Source organism: Aythya marila (assembly GCF_965140915.1).
Source record: "Aythya marila genome assembly, contig: HAP1_HAP1_SCAFFOLD_174, whole genome shotgun sequence".
Taxonomy (NCBI): Eukaryota; Metazoa; Chordata; class Aves; order Anseriformes; family Anatidae; genus Aythya; species Aythya marila.
This window is the reverse complement of record NW_028136870.1, coordinates 384,092-396,008: the sequence shown is the minus strand read 5'-3', so window position 1 is coordinate 396,008 and position 11,917 is coordinate 384,092. Positions and strand designations below refer to the sequence as shown.

The following is an 11,917-nucleotide window of genomic DNA, read 5'->3' as shown; positions in this document are numbered from 1 at the left end:
TTACAATTGATTCCCCGTTTTTTCTAAAAAGCGCTGTAATAAATCCATTTCTCTATGATTTTTTGCCGGCACCAATTTCCTATGCTTTTGGCTTGCACTATGGCAATATCCCAGAATCCTGCACTATGGCAATAATAACCTGTACTATGGCAATATCCCGGAATCCTGCACTATGGCAATGATAACCTGTACTAGGGCCATATTCCGGAATCCTGCACTATGGCAATAACCTGCACTAAGGCAATAACCTGCACTGTGGCAAACCTGCACTAAGGCAATAACCTGCACTATGGCAAACCTGCACTAAGGCAATAACCTGCACTGTGGCAAAAGCGCGCTCTCATTCACACAGTACACAGCACAATCACACATACAGAGCACAATCGCACACCCAGAGGCCTCTGGCACATCTCACTCTCAATCATACCACAAGAACATAATTTAGAATGATAAGCAAACAAACAAGTATTTTCTCTCATTGTGTTCCTCGTGAAATGACTTGCAACACTTTGTTTTAAAACCTTACTCTTACACAAATACTTTCAACACAAAATACCTGGACATTTAAGAATAACACACACAATTATTAACACTCCAGTTAGTATCCCTCCAGCAGCTGAAAACATACTGTTTGTCTGCAGCTTCAGGAGATCTTTGCTCCTGCGGTGAGCAGCTGAGAGTGGAGTCCCCTCCGAACAAAACGCTCAGGGTGCACCTAGGGGCGTCCACACCACAGCCGATCCCCACAGCCAAGCAGTTGTTACGTGCGGCTGCAGATGCCACTCCAGGCACTAAAATTGCCAATGCCGCTCTAGCTGCAACCCCACACAATTCAACATTATCATTGCAATCCGGTGCAAGCAATGCCCATTTATGTCTGGTGATCTCACGCAACTGTAACAAGCTAGGAGCAAATACAATGAGTTTATCTAAGTAACATGGACATCTGATAGCATTTGCAGCAATACCTTGCCAGGCCCTATCACCACAAATCAGAAAAGCATCAGGAGGTAAGGCCAAAGCTGTACAATTGTTCCAAACACTGTAGTTGTTACCGCTTGTCTCCATGCTATAAACCCCTAAACCCTGCTTAGCAGTGTCATTGTAATCACAGGTGTTATTTGTATTTCTGTACCCGTATGGCCCTTTCCAGGTTCCTGTAGCAGGATCCATCTGATAGCCATGGCTACATTCACATTTGTAGCCACCTTTCAGGTTGATACAGATTTGACTACAGCTACCAGGGTTTTGGCATTCATCAATGTCTCCACAGTTTCTCTTGTCTACAAACTCAAACCCAGCTGGACAGTCACATTCATTTATGATGCATTCCTTCAGGGGCTCATCACCCCAGTCCTTGCAGTCTCTCTGCTGGTTACACACTTTATTGATATCTATGCATTCTCCACTTCTGCACTTGAATTTGCCAGGTCCAGAGCACTGAATAACATTGTTACAGTTTGCTTCATCAGTGCCATCCAGACAGTCTCTCACACCACTGCACTGCCTACTCCCATGGACACAGTTCCCATCTTCACATCTGAAATGGTCTGGCCTGCAGGTCCGAGAAGGGCAGTTAATTTCATCACTTCCATCCTTGCAATCAGGATCTCCATCACATCACCACTTCTTGTGGATACATTCACCTGAGCCGCACTGCACCTCACTCGTAGAACACTTCACTGGAGGTGCAGGCTGGCGGCCACACTGCTCCAAAGATTCATCCGAGTGGTCGGAGCAGTCAGCATCATCAACACACACCCAGCTGATAGGGATGCAGGTAGAACTCTTGCACTGAAACTCACGAACACCACAGGTAGGAGGTGCACACTCCAGCTCATCGCTACCATCACTGCAGTCATCTTGAACATTGCAGACAAAGCTTTTGGAAATACATTGCCCACTACTGCATGTGAATTCTGCTGCACTACAAGTCACAATGCCACAATTCTCTTCATCTTCTCCACTGTCGCAGTCCTTTTCACCATCACATTTCCAGGACACTGGGATACACTGGGTTGACTGAGGACCACAGCTGATTTCATTTACCCGGCATGTTCTCATATGACACAGCTCAGCACTCTCATCAGACCCATTTTCACAGTCCGGATCCCCATCACACTGCCATCTATTTGGCACACACCGACCACTGTTGCACACAAAGTCAGATTCAGCACACGTCTTCTTCACACAAGCACTCTCATCACTGCCATCTAAGCAGTCTTCACATTTTGCTCTAGCACCGTCGGCAGCAGTGCACAGGCCGGCGAGGGTGAGCAGCAGGCAGAGTGCCCCGCAGCGCGGCAGCACCCACCGCCGCCCTGCACCTGTGTCACTTATACTGCTCCTATTACCCATGCTGTTAGTGTCAGTGGCATCCTCCTGGCACCGTTTCCGTCTTTGTCGCCCCTTACTCTCCCCCTTTTCTTTTTGCCACTGACCATTCACCACAAATGGATGAGACACATGATTACTAGTTAGGAAAGAGAGTGTAACGTCTGCTATACGGCTGCAGGCCGTGCCAGCTGCAACCCTAGAAGCTGTTTGTGAACGAGCCTGACTGACGGTGGTCATTTGGCGGTGTAATCTGCGTCTCTGCTCTCCTGCCCTGCAATAGAGCTAAATCGTCATTAATAGTCTGTAGAATGTGGCAACCCCACGGAATGTTATCCAGAAACATAGTTATAACACCGATCTGGGGACGAATAGTCTTTTTTGCATTGCAAGGTAAACCTCTTAGAAAAGGAATGCTAGAGAGAAGCAGCACAGCCGCTGCTGCCTCCATGGTTACGTCAGACAGGCTGCAGGGTCCTGATGTCCGTCCCTCTGCTCTGTGCCGACTCGCCACACGGTGAGAGTCGACTACCGTTGTCCACTGACGCCTCTGGTCTCCCGTAGCAACTCCATCTCGGATGTCCCGCATCGCACCGCGATTATTTCAATGTCCCGCGTTTTCCGCGGCTCCTTTTCCCGCGTCCCTGCGCGGTTCCGTTTCCCGCGCTTCCCCGCGGATCTTTTCCCACGCTCCCCACGGTTTCCTTTCCCCGTGTCTTACCGTGAGTCCTTTGTACAGTGTTTGCGGCTCGGTGTCTGGTCAGGTGCAGCGCCGGTCCGATGTCCGCTCCGATGTCCACTCCGATGTCCCGCGCCGCTCCGATGTCTCAGTCTCGGCGCTGTGATGTCGCGGCGCCGCTGGTCCCCGGCGGCACTGGTCCCGGCGCCGCGCCGATGTCCCGGCGCCCGGCGCCGCTGGTCCCAACGCCGCTGCTCTCCTGCTCTACCTGCGTTCGGATGTGCCGGCGCCGCTGGTGTCCCGCTGCGCTGGTGTCCCGCTGCGCTGCGATGTTCGCCCCGGAACCGCTGCGATGTCCGTGCTCGGCTGCGATGTCTGCTCCGGTGCTGCGATGTCCTGCTCCGGTGCGATGTCTGTCCCGCTGCGATGTCCTGTTCAGGCCCTGTTCAGGTCTCCCGCTGCGATGTCCTGTTCAGGTCCAGTTCAGGTCTCAGCCTGTTCGGGTGCCATTTGTTGCGAAGCACGGACGAAAGCACGACAGACACCAGCAGAGTCAGATCATGCTTCACCATTTTATTGCCCGAATAGTCCAACTTTTATAGTGAATTTTACAGGGGTGGACAGTGTTTCACACAAGATTATTGGTCAAAAGCACTCAGACAAACAGCTACAAGAAAACAACCCCACCTGCAAGAAAAGAACCCCCCTTTTGATTAGAAGTTAGGAAAACAACCCCCTTTGTGCTTAACGGCCACGTAGGCCTAGTCCTTGAGGCCAGCTGCTGATAACAATATTTTCTGAGTTCCTTAATTGGGTGATGTGGGAGTCATTGCCGTGGGAGCTTCTCACAGTTACTCTGGCAGCCTGGTTTGCTCAGCTACAGCAGGCCCTGAGATTTCTAAGGCCTACCCTGGTTGCTTAAAGCAAGCTTAGATCGAACAATTATGCCAATTCCCAACAGACCTTAAAGCAAGCTCTTTCCTTAAGGTCCCCAAATATACTTATGGTGCTTACCACAAAGTATATACCAAACACTGCCTCGCAGAAGATCACCTTCTGACTTACAGACAGTTCCAGATACAGATGGACCCCAAGGTCCCCAGATATACTTGTGGTACTAACCACAAAGTATATACCAAATACTGTCCTGCAGAAGTCACCTTCCGACTTACTGGACAGTCCCAGATGACCGGTCTACCAGAAAACCAAACCAGAATAAAGAATATACTCACTTACAATGATGGGGTCCTTGTCTGCCTCCGCAGTGATCCGGTGAGTCGAGGAGTCCCTCCGGGAAATCCCGGGGGTACCCTAGGGAGTCCTGTCCCCAGCGGGTCCTGCGGTCCGGCAGAGAGGTCGTCCCATCTGGGGTGCCAGATTGATTCAAAGATCGAAGCCGAAATTCCTTTAAGTGGTATATTCTTTATTGCAGCGCTGGATGCACGGGGGATCTCTCCACCTATCGTGCATACCTAAAGCGGAAAGCAGTCTTGAATTTATACAATCAATCTATCAATATTCTACAAGCACCTATACATATGCATTACCTATCCCCGCCTTCCCTCGCTTCTCATGCTAATTAGCCTTTTGGCACCTTGCGCCTGCGTAGAGCCTTCCAAGAATTGTGGGCAGGGGTCTTTGGGACGTGGGCAGGGGTCTTTGGGAGGAAGACCCCGAGTCTTCCTCACAGTGTACTTTTCACCTTTGGTCAGGAATCTGCTGAATTGGCATGTTTCTTAATTGCGAGAGCTGGTTGTTGCCAATTCTTCCGTTTATGAATTCCAATGTCCAGTTTTGAGATTTATAGTCCTTACGTTTGTTTCTCTGTCCGTCTGCCGCTTCCTTATCATGAGTTTCAGTGTCTTGTTTCGAGATATACAGTCCATGTCTGGGGATTCTCCTTGCCTCCCCAATGCCTCCCCAATACCTCCTTAATCATTTAGGGCCTGGCAAACCCAATCTTCAAAGGACCCAAACACGGGCCAGTAAAGGTGGTCTCCTCAAATCTGTTTACCACCCCAAACTTCAACACAATAATGTATCACTTTTACTTTATTCCTTTCCCGCCTAAAAGGGGAATCCTCCCAATTTTTAATCATTAATCCCGGGGTAACCTAACATCTGTCGTTACCCCGCCCATGGGACCAGAAGGCTTACTCTTCTTCTGTCCCATCTTCTGGAGCGCCTTCACACACACACACAAAAATCGCTTCCCCCTTTTCATGGCCCAGTCCCTCGCGGGATGTGGGAACCGCACTACCGAGGGGTCCACACTCGCTTTGTCCGCAATTGGACGTCTCACAACGACACGCTCCAGGATACCCAACCCCAACCGAACGGATCACCGGCCTATACTTACTCACTCCTGAGTCTTCGTTCGGTCTTCGTGCACAAAGATTACTAGGGGTTGCCGGCTTTATTTGCTTGCTGCCGAATTTAGGGTTCGTCGGTGAAGAGTTTGAATGAAAGTAATCCTAGCGAAGGCCGCTGAAATCAGCGGGGCGCCCCCTCCGAAGGTCTTTCAATCAGATTGCCTTCATCTGAGTCACGGCACCAAATTTGTTATAAGTTGCCCCCTTAATTAATTTTCAGAGAGCATTGCATTAATAATAGAAAGGAATTTATTGAGTAAGCAACAGCAAGCAAAACAGCGCTGGGCGGCCGGGGAGTCTCGGCTCCGCCAACGGCGCGCACCTCACCCCCGCCAGGGTCCCTTTTTATATCTTGGTAATTCCGGGATTACGCAGCACATCCTGGGATATTCTGCGACTGCGCGCACTGTTGCTAGGGGGTCGTCTCTGTCCCTCTGGTGGTCGTGAAGATGAAGGTCGTAGTCTTCCTCAGCGTTGTGGTTCAACTTCTTTTTTTATTTGGTCATGTTGGCCCAGCGTGAGACAGGAAGGCAGGATGTTGATACACTAGGTTAGCAACTTACCAGGAGATGGTTCCATGAGCTTTGCAGCAGTGTCTTTGAACAAAAGAGGCAACTGAGATGCAGAAGGAGAGAAGGGGAGGGGCTTCTCTTTTTTGTTACATTAAGCAAAAGAATTTTCATAGTGTCTAGCCAAGTATTATACATCTTACTTGCAACAGCTTTTGCAACTCCTGCTCCTCAAACGGAACTCCTTGTTTTATAATACAAAAGACAATGAACAAACATTTATTGTGTATTACATGTGTAGGCGTATTAGGAAACTTCATGCATGTGTAACCCTTTGCTGCATATAACGAAGGCAAGTTGCCGTGTTGGGGTGCGCATGCCTTTGGGAGCTATCCCAGCGCCGAAATAAACCATGTATGTATTTTATATCTCATTTGCTTTGAGCTGTAGAGTTCTTCCATGGATCACACAAGCAGAGAGCTAGGAGCAGGGCTGAGCATGATGGAGAGGCCGAGCCCTGCAGCTGCTGCTTGCAGACCGTCTCATGCTCAGGAGCACCGGGATCAGATGGGAGCACCTCACGAAGGTCCCACACCAGCACACACAGCCTGGTCAGAGAGGTGACAGATGCAGAAGGGGTTCTGAGAGCAAGCCCATTCCCCCGTATCCCAATCATGGGGAGAGGAGAGCCGCACGAAGGGAGACACAGCGCTGGGCTGGGGTATGAGCCCCCCGTCAAGCTCTTTCCCACCTGCACCTTGCCATAAGTCTTTGCAAAGACTTTGCAAGTATTTGAGTCTTTTCAAAATGAGGGGGGTGTAGCTGCTTCTCCCTCAGGCTGTGATGGCTTCTCCCATTCTCTTGCTTGTCAGAGGCATCCTGGGGTGACCTGCCCCACAGAGTACCCGTGGGATGAGCTGTAAGTGATGAGAACAGCCCCAAAGGCCTCCAGACGTGGCCCCTGTACTGTGTCTGGCTGGGATAGAGTTAATGTTCTTAATAGCAGCTTGTAAGGTGCTGTGTTTTAGAGCTGTGGCCAAAACAATGCTGGTAGTGCCCTGAAGTTGTTAGCTTTTGCTGACCAGTGTTTGCACAGCGTGGAGGCCTTCTCTATTTCTGTTACACCTATTTTTACAGCTGTTTACACTCTATTTTTCTATTACACCCGCCCCTCAAGTGAATGGCCTTGGGGTGAGCCAGAGGTTGGGAGGAGACATAACCAGGCAGAGCAACCAAACTAACCAACAAGATGTTCCATGCCATAAAACGTCAGGCTCAGCAATAAAAAGGTAAAAGAGGGGGTTCAGAGAGTTGTGACATATCCTTTCCAGGATTGGTCCCATCACAGCGGACTGGCCATTTTAGAGTAGAATTGCTAGGTCGGAAGGGATCTTCAAAGATCATCCAGTCCAACAACTTAACCGCTCCAGAGTTAACTAAAAGTTAAAGCTTATTTTTGAGGGCATCATCCAAATGCCTCTCGAACACTGACAGGCATGGGGAGCTGTCACCTCACCAGGAAGCCTGTACCAAGGTTTGCCACCCTCATGGTAAGGCAATTTTTCCTCATGTACAGTCTGAACCTCCCCTCGTGCATCTTTGTGCCATTCCCACACATCCTTTCATCATTTACCAGGGAGAAGAGATCGACACCCACCTCTGCGTTTCTCCTCCTCAGGAGGTTGTAGAAAGCAATGAGGTGGCCTCTTGGCCTTCTCTTCTCCAGCCTCGACAACCCAGGTGCCCTCAGCCTCTCCTCACAGGACAAAGCTTTCACCAGCTTTGTTGCCCTCCTCTGGATGCTTTCAAGGACGTTCATATCCCTTTTATATTGTGGAGCCCAGAAGTGCACACAACACTCAAGGTGAGGCTGCACACATAGTAAATACAGCAAGATAATTAGTTATTAACTAATTAATTAATTAAATGCAGCAAGATAATTAACAGCTGGCTTTACTGGGTTGAATGCACTCCAGAGCTACGTAAGGGGCAAGGAAGGGGGGTGCTGGGGACACTGGCGTGGCCTGACAAGGGAGGTCCTGGGGTCTGGGGGCCCTCCTGTGCTGAGTTTTCGCCTCCTTCCCAGCCACACAGTTTGGGCAGGTCCTTGTGCACCTGGACCCTCTTCTCACACAGCAGGATTTAGCTGGTGTTCTCAAGGACAATACCGTGCTGCTGGCAGAGGCGAGTCTCAGCAGCATGTGCTGGGGTGGGAGGGGTCCCCATCCTGTCCCCCCTGCTCACTCCCTTCCCCACTGACCCCCCTGCAGGTCCAGAAGACGATGAAGGAAAACCTGGCCATTGCAGGGGACAACCTTGCTGACATAGAAGCCCGCATCAAGCGGCTGCAAAAGTGAGAGCACCCTGGAGCACCTCCCTGAGCATCTGCATCCCCCCCCAGCGTCATGGTCCCCTGGGAATCTCTCCCTCTGCCTGCAAGTAGCTGTCCCTGTTTGTGTGTACCTGGCCGTGCTCCCCTGCACAGAACGGGGCTGTGGAGGGGCCCTTCCCCGCCCTCCATTAGCACCCAGGGGTGGGTCACTGCCCACTGCCCCCCATACCTGTGGTCATGCTGAGGTCTGTTTGATGCCCTCTGCTAGCCCCACACACTGGTAAGCTGCCAAGCAGACATTCAGCAGGCGTATTTGGCTTTGCTCCATCACTGTTTTCAGCAACAAATATATTGCTGCTTCTCTCTTACAAGGGAAGTGCATGATTCCTTTTGCAACACAGGGAGAAGCACAGATTTCTGAGCTGGGATTCTTCTTCTTGTTTCATATTGCTCACTGTGGGGTGCATCAAACACCCAGCAGGCCACCAACTGCTCGGCAGCATCATGCAGTCAGCACCGGCCATGCAGAATGTCTGCCCTGCCCTTCCCCGCTAATAAAAGACTGCGGATTATTGGTAGGGTTATTGATAAAGGGCTGTGGTTTATTGGTAGGGTTAGAAGAGAAAGGGTCGTGGTGGATGGCTTCCAAGGGCAGATGCCAGCCCTGGAGGAAGGACCCAGTGGAGGATGTCCCTCTTCAGCAGGACCAGGATGAGGAAGGCGAGCTGCAGGCCGGCAAAGGACACCAGAAATCTCCTGCAGAACAGAAGAAGGTTCAGACAGAGCCAGCGATAAATTTGTCCCAGCTCTTCCCAGCCATCCTCTTTAAGCGCTGCCATGGGACCCTGTGCCGTGCTGGGAGCAACAGATACTGCTCAGGAGTGGGGTGAGGAACCTGCCTATCCCTCTTGGCTCTGTGGTACTTTGAGGGCCAGGGGAGGCTGAAATCCACACCCCGCCTGCTTCCCCAACCCAGGAAACAAAGAAATGCTGAAGCAGTTCATCCTGGAGAAGTCAAAAGCTGCCTAACGCCTTGGGAGCCACGACCTCCGAGAGCAACTCACCGCAGCCAAGTAGTGATTCTGTGCCTCCTTGATGCCAACTGTTCATCCTACAGGACAAGGCAAAGCAGGGCCACGTGTTGGGGCACGCAAAACAGGGAAGGCATTGGGGGCGCTCAGACCCCCTCCCTCGTTCCCACTGAGGTGAATGGCCCCATGTCCTCTGGGGCCGAGTCCAGACCGCCCCCCCCCAGCCCCACAGCAGGGGTATCTCTCCTACCAGCTGCGCAGCCACGATCTCCTGCGTCGAAGTCTTGGGCAGCTTGGCCGCCTGCATCCTCTTCCCCCTGTTACAGACACCACAGAGTTTCTGGGCTGCGAGGAGAGACCTCGGCCAGCATTAGGACTTCCCCCTTGACTGAGGTGGCCAGGAGGGGCTCAGGGTGCTGCCCAGCCTCTGCTGGAGCAGGGACGAGGCATCTCATCGTCCCAGCACCGCATAAACCTACACTCCCTCCCTGCATCCTCTGCCTCCTCCCTGCCCCAGGCCTTGGGGGTGGGGGGGTCTCTGACAAGAGGCTGGGAGCTGCTCACAGTCGTGCAGCATTGCTAAAAGGAGTCGAGAGTTGCTCAGAGATGCTTGGAGCTGCTTAGGAGAAGGCAAAAGGCTCCCCAGAGCAGCTGTGAGGAGCTGAAAGGAGCCCCCAAACTGTGACACAGGTGCCTGGATGCTGTGCAGATCCTCCCCGCTGTCTACCCCTGGTCGGGGTCAGGGCCCTGTCCCCACTCACGTGGCAATTTGTGTTTCAAGAACCTCCTTTCTCTCCCGGAGGTGCTTAATCTCCTCCCTCAGCGCCTGGAGAAACAAAGGACCAGGTTGTGAGTCCACCCTACACCTGCTTGGAGGGGGCTTCCTCCCCGACAAACACGTTGATCTCCCCTCCCTCCTGCCCTCAGGACCTTGTTGATCCCGGCGCTTTCAGCAACAGCCTTTTCCAGCTCTGCACGCCTCCGTTCGCACTGCAAAGCAACCGGGACACATGGCATGGAGTCACGGTGGGAAAGGGAATCCCCAGCCTATCCCCAGGGCTCTGCAAGGCCAGGCCAGAACCAGGGCGGCAAGCGCTAAGGCGTTCTGGGGATCGCAGCACTCCCCAGCAGCTCTGCCGTGCCCCTGTTGGATTTCTGCCGTTGGGTTACAGACCTTGAAGAACTCCTCCAGCGCCGCTTCCAAACCAGCCCTTGCCTGACGGAGCTGTGCCAACACCTCTGCCATGTTCTGGCCGCACTCCTGCGCACGCTCCAGGGACCCCTTCACACCCTCTGCCTCCATGGCTTCACCTGCACGTCACAAGCCAGCACAGCGTGAGGAGCATGGCCATGGGCTCAGACTGCAGCACCAGCAGCTCCCTATCCTTCGAGTCCTGCATCTCCGTCAGCTCTTAATTGCGGGCCTACATGTGCTCCAAGACCCCTTCATGACCCCCCCCCAGTGCCTGCACCTGCACAGCGTGCACAGGGCTGCTCGACCCGTGGGCCTCCGTGAGGCCACCTCCAGTGTCAGCATCCCACCCTGTGACGTTACCAGTGCCCACAGCCCCTGGGACCCCTTTCCTTTGCCCCCCTGCCAGCCTCAGCTGCCCCACACAGCTCTCCCTCGTGGCCCCAAGACAGCTGGGGGGGCTCCTGCCCGCCCCTCACTGCTTGCAGCCTCACACACAGCCCTGTTCACCCCCTCGCCTGCCTGCGGGCTGTACGGGCTCCGGGGAGGTCACTCTGCCCTCACCCTCTTCTCCCAGTTTGGTGGCCTCACCCTGCGTGGCAGCCCTGGTGTGGCTTGTCAGAAGCACCCCCAAAAGCCAGACACAGCAGATAACCTCAGCAAGCAGCCCTCCCTATACTCTCTGAGGCAGCCGTATCACAATGACACACCATGGTGACACAATGGTGACATAGCCACTGCTGCCCACTGGGACATGGCTGGCACTGAGACCATGGGGGACAATGGGACATGGCGGTCACAGAGATCACGGGGGACAGTGCAAGTGCTTTGCACAAGTCCATGAAGATGATGTCCGTTGCTCTTTCCCCACCCACCAAAGCTGTAACCCCATCATAGAAGGCCACCAGATTTGTCAGGCACGATCTGCCCCGAGTGAAGCCATGTTGTCTGTCACCAACCACCCCCTTATTTCCTATGGCCCTTAGCAACAGCTTCTCAGGTATGACGGCCAGCGGGTGGTGAAGGCTCTGCAGCCCCACAAAGGGAGGAAGGCCGTGGGGGGAGCTTTGTTCCCCTTTAACAGGGAGGAGGACAACTCCTCCGTTGACACTCGTGTGTGCCCCCACTCCTATATGACCTCATTTCCCCTCACCAGTTCCACTCCTATGTCCATTATATAATACACAATAAATGTTTGTTCATTGCCTTTTGTATTATAAAATGAGGAGTTCCGTTTGAGGAGCAGGAGTTGCAAAAGCTTCCTGCTGAAGTAAGGAGATGTATAATACTTGGCTAGACACTATGAAAATTCTTTTGCTTAATGTAACAAAAAAGAGAAGCCCCTCCCCTTCTCTCCTTCTGCATCTCAGTTGCCTCTTTTGTTCAAAGACACTGCTGCAAAGCTCATGGAACCATCTCCTGGTAAGTTGCTAACCTAGTGTATCAACATCCTGCCTTCCTGTCTCAC

The 11,917-nt window shown here is 52.5% G+C and overlaps 1 pseudogene across 1 annotated transcript; it reads right to left on the bottom strand.

Annotated features, from left to right (window-relative positions):
• Positions 1-704: 704 nt before the first annotated feature.
• Positions 705-2,358, bottom strand: LOC309891396 (very low-density lipoprotein receptor-like; annotated as a pseudogene). The gene is made up of 2 exons: positions 891-2,358; positions 705-715 (listed from the first exon to the last, which is right to left on the bottom strand). The product of its transcript is annotated as a very low-density lipoprotein receptor-like (transcript).
• Positions 2,359-11,917: the final 9,559 nt, after the last annotated feature.